Raw genomic sequence first — 11,549 nt, forward strand, 5'->3', positions numbered from 1 at the left:
TTGAAGATGTCAGTGTTGAAGTACACCAGGATGAGGAGGATATGGGTGTTGCTGGCGCTGGGGAGGAAATTGACCAGGAGGATTCTGATGGTGAGGTGGTTTGTTTAAGTCAGGCACCCGGGGAGACACCTGTTGTCCGTGGGAGGAATATGGCCGTTGACATGCCAGGTGAAAATACCAAAAAAATCAGCTCTTCGGTGTGGAGGTATTTCACCAGAAATGCGGACAACAGGTGTCAAGCCGTGTGTTCCCTTTGTCAAGCTGTAATAAGTAGGGGTAAGGACGTTAACCACCTCGGAACATCCTCCCTTATACGTCACCTGCAGCGCATTCATAATAAGTCAGTGACAAGTTCAAAAACTTTGGGTGACAGCGGAAGCAGTCCACTGACCAGTAAATCCCTTCCTCTTGTAACCAAGCTCACGCAAACCACCCCACCAACTCCCTCAGTGTCAATTTCCTCCTTCCCCAGGAATGCCAATAGTCCTGCAGGCCATGTCACTGGCAATTCTGACGAGTCCTCTCCTGCCTGGGATTCCTCCGATGCATCCTTGCGTGTAACGCCTACTGCTGCTGGCGCTGCTGTTGTTGCCGCTGGGAGTCGATGGTCATCCCAGAGGGGAAGTCGTAAGCCCACTTGTACTACTTCCAGTAAGCAATTGACTGTTCAACAGTCCTTTGCGAGGAAGATGAAATATCACAGCAGTCATCCTACTGCAAAGCGGATAACTGAGGCCTTGACAACTATGTTGGTGTTAGACGTGCGTCCGGTATCCGCCGTTAGTTCACAGGGAACTAGACAATTTATTGAGGCAGTGTGCCCCCGTTACCAAATACCATCTAGGTTCCACTTCTCTAGGCAGGCGATACCGAGAATGTACACGGACGTCAGAAAAAGACTCACCAGTGTCCTAAAAAATGCAGTTGTACCCAATGTCCACTTAACCACGGACATGTGGACAAGTGGAGCAGGGCAGGGTCAGGACTATATGACTGTGACAGCCCACTGGGTAGATGTATGGACTCCCGCCGCAAGAACAGCAGCGGCGGCACCAGTAGCAGCATCTCGCAAACGCCAACTCTTTCCTAGGCAGGCTACGCTTTGTATCACCGCTTTCCAGAATACGCACACAGCTGAAAACCTCTTACGGCAACTGAGGAAGATCATCGCGGAATGGCTTACCCCAATTGGACTCTCCTGTGGATTTGTGGCATCGGACAACGCCAGCAATATTGTGTGTGCATTAAATATGGGCAAATTCCAGCACGTCCCATGTTTTGCACATACCTTGAATTTGGTGGTGCAGAATTTTTTAAAAAACGACAGGGGCGTGCAAGAGATGCTGTCGGTGGCCAGAAGAATTGCGGGACACTTTCGGCGTACAGGCACCACGTACAGAAGACTGGAGCACCACCAAAAACTACTGAACCTGCCCTGCCATCATCTGAAGCAAGAAGTGGTAACGAGGTGGAATTCAACCCTCTATATGCTTCAGAGGTTGGAGGAGCAGCAAAAGGCCATTCAAGCCTATACAATTGAGCACGATATAGGAGGTGGAATGCACCTGTCTCAAGTGCAGTGGAGAATGATTTCAACGTTGTGCAAGGTTCTGATGCCCTTTGAACTTGCCACACGTGAAGTCAGTTCAGACACTGCCAGCCTGAGTCAGGTCATTCCCCTCATCAGGCTTTTGCAGAAGAAGCTGGAGGCATTGAAGAAGGAGCTAAAAGGGAGCGATTCCGCTAGGCATGTGGGACTTGTGGATGCAGCCCTTAATTCGCTTAACAAGGATTCACGGGTGGTCAATCTGTTGAAATCAGAGCACTACATTTTGGCCACCGTGCTCGATCCTAGATTTAAAGCCTACCTTGGATCTCTCTTTCCAGCAGACACAAGTCTGCTGGGGTTGAAAGACCTGCTGGTGACAAAATTGTCAAGTCAAGCGGAACGCGACCTGTCAACATCTCCTCCTTCACATTCTCCCGCAACTGGGGGTGGGAGGAAAAGGCTCAGAATTCCGAGCCCACCCGCTGGCGTGATGCAGGGCAGTCTGGAGCGACTGCTGATGCTGACATCTGGTCCGGACTGAAGGACCTGACAACGATTACGGACATGTCGTCTACTGTCACTGCATATGATTCTCTCAACATTGATAGAATGGTGGAGGATTATATGAGTGACCGCATCCAAGTAGGCACGTCACACAGTCCGTACTTATACTGGCAGGAAAAAGAGGCAATTTGGAGGCCCTTGCACAAACTGGCTTTATTCTACCTAAGTTGCCCTCCCACAAGTGTGTACTCCGAAAGAGTGTTTAGTGCCGCCGCTCACCTTGTCAGCAATCGGCGTACGAGGTTACATCCAGAAAATGTGGAGAAGATGATGTTCATTAAAATGAATTATAATCAATTCCTCCGCGGAGACATTGACCAGCAGCAATTGCCTCCACAAAGTACACAGGGAGCTGAGATGGTGGATTCCAGTGGGGACGAATTGATAATCTGTGAGGAGGGGGATGTACACGGTGATATATCGGAGGGTGAAGATGAGGTGGACATCTTGCCTCTGTAGAGCCAGTTTGTGCAAGGAGAGATTAATTGCTTCTTTTTTGGGGGGGGTCCAAACCAACCCGTCATATCAGTCACAGTCGTGTGGCAGACCCTGTCACTGAAATGATGGGTTGGTTAAAGTGTGCATGTCCTGTTTTGTTTATACAACATAAGGGTGGGTGGGAGGGCCCAAGGACAATTCCATCTTGCACCTCTTTTTTCTTTTCTTTTTCTTTGCATCATGTGCTGATTGGGGATGGTTTTTTGGAAGGGACATCCTGCGTGACACTGCAGTGCCACTCCTAGATGGGCCCGGTGTTTGTGTCGGCCACTAGGGTCGCTAATCTTACTCACACAGTCAGCTACCTCATTGCGCCTCTTTTTTTCTTTGCGTCATGTGCTGTTTGGGGAGGGTTTTTTGGAAGGGACATCCTGCGTGACACTGCAGTGCCACTCCTAGATGGGCCCGGTGTTTGTGTCGGCCACTAGGGTCGCTAATCTTACTCACACAGCTACCTCATTGCGCCTCTTTTTTTCTTTGCGTCATGTGCTGTTTGGGGAGGGTTTTTTGGAAGGGCCATCCTGCGTGACACTGCAGTGCCACTCCTAGATGGGCCCGGTGTTTGTGTCGGCCACTAGGGTCGCTAATCTTACTCACACAGCTACCTCATTGCACCTCTTTTTTTCTTTGCGTCATGTGCTGTTTGGGGAGGGTTTTTTGGAAGGGACATCCTGCGTGACACTGCAGTGCCACTCCTAGATGGGCCCGGTGTTTGTGTCGGCCACTAGGGTCGCTTATCTTACTCACACAGCGACCTCGGTGCAAATTTTAGGACTAAAAATAATATTGTGAGGTGTGAGGTATTCAGAATAGACTGAAAATGAGTGTAAATTATGGTTTTTGAGGTTAATAATACTTTGGGATCAAAATGACCCCCAAATTCTATGATTTAAGCTGTTTTTTAGTGTTTTTTGAAAAAAACACCCGAATCCAAAACACACCCGAATCCGACAAAAAAAATTCGGTGAGGTTTTGCCAAAACGCGTTCGAACCCAAAACACGGCCGCGGAACCGAACCCAAAACCAAAACACAAAACCCGAAAAATTTCAGGCGCTCATCTCTAATTATTATGGGCTGTGATTATATTCAGTCGCTATACAGTAGATATGTACACACTGTGATTTCTATTTGTCTCATATATATATATATATATATATATATATATATACACACACTGCTCAAAAAAATAAAGGGAACACTTAAACAACACAAAGTAACTCCAAGTCAGTCACACTTCTGTGAAATCAAACTGTCCACTTAGGAAGCAACACTGATTGACAATCAATTTCACATGCTGTTGTGCAAATGGAATAGACAACAGGTGGAAATTATAGGCAATTAGCAAGACACCCCCAATAAAGGAGTTGTTCTGCAGGTGGTGACCACAGACCACTTCTCAGCTCCTATGATTTCTGGCTGATGTTTTGGTCACTTTTGAAAGCTGGCTGTGCTTTCACTCTAGTGGTAGCATGAGACAGAGTCTACAACCCACACAAGTGGCTCAGGTAGTGCAGCTCATCCAGGATGGCACATCAATGCGAGCTGTGGCTAGAAGGTTTGCTGTGTCTGTCAGCGTAGTGTCCAGAGCATGGAGGCGCTACCAGGAGACAGGCCAGTACATCAAGAGGCAAGGAGGAGGCCGTAGGAGGGCAACAACCCAGCAGCAGGACCGCTACCTCCACCTTTGTGCAAGGAGGAACAGGAGGAGCACTGTCAGAGCCCTGCAAAATGACCTCCAGCAAGCCACAAATGTGCATGTGTCTACTCAAACGATCAGAAACAGACTCCATGAGGGTGGTATGAGGGCCCGACGTCCACAGGTGGGGGTTGTGCTTACAGCCCAACACCATGCAGGACGTTTGGCATTTGCCAGAGAACAACAAGATTTGCAAATTCGCCACTGGCACCCTGTGCTCTACACAGATGAAAGCAGGTTCTCACTGAGCACATGTGACAGACGTGACAGAGTCTGGAGACGCCAAGGAGAACGTTCTGCTGCCTGCAACATCCTCCAGCATGACCGGTTTGGCAGTGGGTCAGTAATGGTGTGGGGTGGCATTTCTTTGGGGGGCCGCACAGCCCTCCATGTGCTCACCAGAGGTAGCCTGACTGCCATTAGGTACCGAGATGAGATCCTCAGACCCCTTGTGAGACCATATGCTGGTGCGGTTGGCCCTGGGTTCCTCCTAATGCAAGACAATGCTAGACCTCATGTGGCTGGAGTGTGTCAGCAGTTCCTGCAAGACGAAGGCATTGATGCTATGGACTGGTCCGCCCGTTCCCCAGACCAGAATCCAATTGAGCACATCTTGGACATCATGTCTCGCTCCATCCACCAATGCCACATTGCACCACAGACTGTCCAGGAGTTGTTGGATGCTTTAGTCCGGGTCTGGGAGGAGATCCCTCAGGAGACCATCCGCCACCTCATCAGGAGCATGCCTAGGCGTTGTAGGGAGGTCATACAGGCACGTGGAGGCCACACACACTACTGAGCCTCATTTTGACTTATTTTAAGGACATTACATCAAAGTTGGATCAGCCTGTAGTGTGTTTTTCCACTTTAATTTTGAGTGTGACTCCAAATCTAGACCTCCATGGGTTAATAAATTTGATTTCCATTGATAATTTTTGTGTGATTTTGTTGCCAGCACATTCAACTATGTAAAAAACAAAGTATTTAATAAGAATATTTCATTCATTCAGATCGAGGATGTGTAATTTTAGTGTTCCCTTTATTTTTTTGAGCAGTGTATATATATATATATATATATATATATATATATATATATATACACTGCTCAAAAAAATAAAGGGAACTCCCGAAAATAGGGTTTGTGGCCTCGCGGGTAGGGTGTGTGGCCTCATGGAAGTGCTGTGATCCAGGCTTTCGTGGCTGTGGGGGACATGGCAAGTGCTCTGTGAGCTGCTGGCATGTCCCCTGTCCCTCTTTCCCAGTGAACAGATGCTGTGCGCATGCGCACAGCATCTGTCCATTGCTGCTCTAGAGAGAGAGGGTCTCCAAATGCCCCCCACCCCATCCGTGGGACACTGTGACCCGCAGGTGGGACAGCAGGACAGTCCCAGAGAAACAGGACTGTCCCGCCAAAATCGGGACAGTTGGGAGGTTTGACCAAAGAGCCCGATTCAGACCTGATCACTGCTGTGCGTTATTTTGCACAGCAGGTGATTAGCATACTACTGTTCATTAGAGATGAGTGGGTTCAGTTCGTCAAGATCCGAACCCCCTGAACTTCACCTATTTTTCACGGGTCCAAGGCAGCCTTGGATCTTCCCGCCTTGCTCGGTTAACCCGAACGAGGACGAACGTCATCATCCCGCTGCAATTAGATTCAAGGTAAAAATCCTGCGCACTCTATTGCAGCCTTTAGTGGTGCCTTACCCTGATGTGTCACCACACACACCTGAAGGACATATACAATACAAAACAATGGGATGGGGACCAACTGGTGGCGCAAAATGAAAATGAATCAAAACGAAAAGTACAAATTACCTAGACACAGCTGAGACTATGCAATGTCCTTATAGGTCAAAAGTCCAGAGTCCAAGGACTTCTCAAATATGCTTCTCGTGAATGTCCAAAACCAAATGATGACATGTAAAGAAAACACAAATGGTACACACTAGTTCAGAAAAAACATCCCAGATGTAAAATATGAAATGCTTCTTCCCGGATTCCTTTATACTGAAATGTCTATGGGAGGTGATGTTCTAGCCGTACAGGTTCACCTCGGTGTGAAAGGTATTATGGGCTCCTCACATGTGTGCTTACTTTAATATATTTCCAAACAAGCTTATAAAGGTTTCTTTGGATTCCTGACTTATGAACTGTATATGCTCCAATAGTAATTAATCTCATATAATTTAAAATTAGCAGCTCACATTCAGGCTTACTTCAAAAGATGCCGTTCTTCCATATAGCGGTTTCTTTATGGGTAAGTCGTCCTGTCGTCCTCAAATGTCTCCTCACTTCGTAATGTGCGTTTAAGGGGACCAGTTGTCTCATTCATCTGAATATCCGAATCCTGGCTAGGACATTCTCTGGATTCCTTTCATGTGAAGACATGCTCCTGAGGAAGCTGGGTTGTTTGCACCAGCAAAATGCGTTGAGCCTAAAGGATATAGACACTACCATTTGGACTCCACTAACTCTCTACCCTGGTACCATATTGGACCGCCTTTATTCTTTGGACTTCAATTCTTCAGAGGAACTGGAGCCTTCCCCTATGCCAAACCACTGCACATTGCTGGAATTAATTGGGGCCTCTATCAAGGATCCACCGGTCGCATTCTACCAACGTCTGTCAAACTTCACATGAAAGGAATCCAGAGAATGTCCTAGCCAGGATTCGGATATTCAGATGAATGAAACAACTGGTCCCCTTAAACGATTCGGATATTCAGATGAATGAGACAACTGGTCCCCTTAAACGCACATTACGAAGTGAGGAGACATTTGAGGACGACAGGACGACTTACCCATAAAGAAACCGCTACATGGAAGAACGGCATCTTTTGAAGTAAGCCTGAATGTGAGCTGCTAATTTTAAATTATATGAGATTAATTACTATTGGAGCATATACAGTTCATAAATCAGGAATCCAAAGAAACCTTTATAAGCTTGTTTGGAAATATATTAAAGTAAGCACACATGTGAGGAGCCCATAATACCTTTCACACCGAGGTGAACCTGTACGGCTAGAACATCACCTCCCATAGACATTTCAGTATAAAGGAATCCGGGAAGAAGCATTTCATATTTTACATCTGGGATGTTTTTTCTGAACTAGTGTGTACCATTTGTGTTTTCTTTACATGTCATCATTTGGTTTTGGACATTCACGAGAAGCATATTTGAGAAGTCCTTGGACTCTGGACTTTTGACCTATAAGGACATTGCATAGTCTCAGCTGTGTCTAGGTAATTTGTACTTTTCATTTTGATTCATTTTCATTTTGCGCCACCAGTTGGTCCCCATCCCATTGTTTTGTATTGTATATGTCATCATCCCGCTGTCGGATTCTCGCCAGATTCGTATTCCATATAAAGAGTCACGCGTCGCCGCCATTTTCACTCGTGCATTGGAGATTGAACGGAGAGGACGTGGCTACGTTCTCTGCCTGAAAATCTCCATATCTGTGCTCAGTGTGCTGCAAATATCTACGTTCTCTACCTGAAAAGCTCAATATCTGTGCTCAGTGTGTTGCAAATATCTATGTTCTCTGCCTGAAAATCTCCATATCTGTGCTCAGTGTGCTGCAAATATCTATGTTCTCTGCCTAAAAAGCTCCATATCTGTGCTCAGTGTGCTGCAAATTTCTGTGCTCAGTGTGCTGCATTGTGGGGACTACCAGTATATAATTATAGTAGTACAGTACAGTAGGCCATTGCTGTATCTTGCAGCTCCGTGTCAGACTCAGTTCTAGACAGTATCCTGATCATCAGTGCTCAATATCTGCTGCATTGTTGTGTGACCAGTATATACTATATATATTATATATAGTAGTACAGTGCACCATTTTGGTGACCACCAGTATAGTAGTACAGTACAGTAGGCCATTGCTGTATCTTGCAGCTCCGTGTCACTTCAAGTATCCATATCTGTGCTGCATTGTTTGTGAGCAGTATAGTAGTACAGTGCAGCATTTTGGGGACCAACAGTATGTAGTTGTACAACAGTACAGTAGTCCATTGCTGTATCTTGCAGCTCCTTGTCACTTCAAGTATCCATATCTGTGCTGCATTGTTTGTGAGCAGTATAGTAGTACAGTGCAGCATTTTGGGGACCACCAGTATATATATTGTATTACAGTACAGTAGGCCATTGCTGTATCTTGCAACTCTGTGTCACTTCAAGTATCCATATCTGTGCTGCATTGTTTGTGAGCAGTATAGTAGTACAGTGCAGCATTTTGGGGACCAACAGTATATAGTTGTACAGTACAGTAGTCCATTGCTGTATCTTGCAGCTCCGTGTCACTTCAGGTATCCATATCTGTGCTGCATTGTTTGTGAGCAGTATAGTAGTACAGTGCAGCATTTTGGGGACCAAAAGTATATATATATATATATATATATATATATATATATAGTAGTACAGTACAGTAAGCCATTGCTGTATCTTGCTGCTCCGTGTCACTTCAAGTATCCATATCTGTGCTGAATTGTTTGTGAGCAGTATAGTAGTACAGTGCAGCATTTTGGGGACCAACAGTATATAGTTGTACAGTACAGTAGTCTATTGCTATATCTTCCAGCTCCGTGTCACTTCAAGTATCCATATCTGTGCTGCATTGTTTGTGAGCAGTATAGTAGTACAGTGCAGCATTTTGGGGACCACCAGTATATATATAGTAGTACAGTACAGTAGGCCATTGCTGTATCTTGCTGCTCTGTGTCACTTCTAGTATCCTGATCAGTGCTTAATATCTGTGCTCAGTGTCAGTGCTGCATTGTGGTGACCAGTATACTACAGTACAATAGTCCAGTGATGTTCTCGCTGCTCAGTGTCAGTTCTCCGTAGTATCATCAGTGCTCAGTAAAATCAGTGCACAGTATAATCAGTTCTCAGTATAATCAGTGCGCTGTTAGACGTGCGCCCGTTTTCCACCATTAGTGCGTTGGGATTTAGACAATTGATGAAGTTATTGTGTCCCCGGTACAAAATCCCATCTAGATTCCACTTCACTAGGCAGGCGATAGCGAGATTTTACCAATTAATATCAGTGATTTATAGTTAATTATTAATTACAGTGATCTTGCTAAATGATTCCAGTGATTTTGTCATTTTCTTCCAGTGATCTGGACCAATAATACCATTGATTAGAACGAATAATTCCTGTGATTTTGTCATTTTCGTCCAGTGATTTGGACCAATAATACCATTGATTAGAACGAATAATTCCTGTGATTTTGTCATTTTCTTCCAGTGATTTGGACCAATAATACCATCGATTAGAACACATAATTCCTGTGATATTGAGGTGTTTGTGTCGCTTAGCTTAGCCGTCCAGCGACCACAGTGCACCTCTTTTTCTCTTTTCTTTGCATCATGTGCTGTTTGGGGCCAATTTTTTTAAGTGCCATTCTGTCTGCTACTGCAGTGCCACTCCTAGATGGCCCAGGTGTTTGTGCCGCCCTCTTAGGTCGCTTAGCTTAGTCATCCAGCGACCTTGGAGCAAATTTTAGGACTAAAAATAATATTGTGAGGTGTGAGGTGCTCAGAATAGACTGGAAATGAGTGGAAATTATGGTTATTGAGGTTAATAATACTATAGGATCAAAATTACCCCCAAATTCTATGATTTAAGCTGTTTTTGAGGGGTTTTTGAAAAAAAACACCCAAATCCAAAACACACCCGAATCCGACAAAACATTTTCAGGGAGGTTTTGGCAAAACCCGTCCGAATCCAAAACACGGCCGCGGAACCGAATCCAAAACTAAAACACAAAACCTGAAAAATTTCCAGTGCACATCTCTACTGTGCATGCATATGCACCGCAATGCGCACACCATCGCCAAACAGCCGACCTGATCAGCCTGACTTCCTCGCACTGAGGGCGGGATGTACTGAAGGGAAAATTAGTTTTATCGCATTTTCGTATGTACTATCACCTGACCGCCGCGTTTTCGCCCATGAGGGTATCGCAATCTCTGGATGGCAATACCCTATAGAAGCCTATGGGCTTCTCCGCCTCCGCTGCCCCCCGCCACAGACGCCGACCCCCCTCCCCCCAGCATACCTTCCTCCAGAAAGCCTGGACCCGGAAGGTAATCTCCTCCCCTTAGCAACGCAGCCGGAGGGTCTTCCGCTGCAGGGGGGAGGAGGAGGCGCCAGGGACAGCCTGCTGTCTGCTTCCCGACAGGGGAGCAGGTGAAGAGCCCAGGGAGGTGATGGAGACCCCCCGCACACCACCTGTTAGTACATATGCGATCAACATCGCTGCGATAGGCGGCGAGGGCGGCGATGTATGTTGATACATCCCGCCCTGGAGGGTTAAGTATTGAGCTAAGAACAGACTGCACACGCTGAATGGGAAAAACATTTGATGGTGAGTGTGATGCAAACAGTTTTCCAGCTGTCTGCTGACTGAGGGGAATTTTCGCACAGCGTACACATGCAATCACACACTTGCATGGGGTGAATTTTCACTCCCCCTGGGCAGCGACTATCTGATAGCAGGACAGTGTAATTTGCAGCATAGTGATCAGGTCTGAATTAGGCTCAGAGTGAGGTTAAAAAACACTCATGTAGTTTGGATGCTAAGGGGAGGAGATACAGTAAATAGGGCAGTAGTTGGAGAAAGTGACTTTTATGCATTATATTTCTAAATATGCCACCATTAAGTGGTTACATGCAAATCTGAAATATTTAAGGTTTTATTTAAGGTTTTATATCACAAACCTACAGTGACATATACAGTACAACCATCTAGGTGGTGGGAACAGCCAGTGCATAATACCCATTCCGTGGAGCCTAGAATGGTTGTTGTTTTACAACTAGATGTTGGCTTTGCACAAACACAACCATTGTAAACATTTCACGGATTCCTTGCTTGCTTACACACTACTGTCCTAAAGTTACTGAAAGGTGTGAGTGTGGCAGTTATCACACAATGCACAGTGTAACTGGACTTGTTAAAGTCCATGAACTGCTGACATTTCATACAAGAGGTGTCTCAGTTATGGCATTTATTTACTAAAGTCTGACATGCCGTTGTGCTTTAAATAGTTTGGTGTTTTTTGCAATCAGTGTAAAGAGTAACATGACAATGGTTCCATTTACATAGGCACTAGGCAGAGGTTTGAAAATTGCTGGGAACACCTCCCCAGTATTTATTACGGAATAAACAAATTTTACTACCATGATTGTACATTTGTAAAAGCCATGATTGAAAGTATTCTTCTACAATGA

Source organism: Pseudophryne corroboree, chromosome 4 (assembly GCF_028390025.1).
Source record: "Pseudophryne corroboree isolate aPseCor3 chromosome 4, aPseCor3.hap2, whole genome shotgun sequence".
NCBI lineage: Eukaryota > Metazoa > Chordata > Amphibia > Anura > Myobatrachidae > Pseudophryne > Pseudophryne corroboree.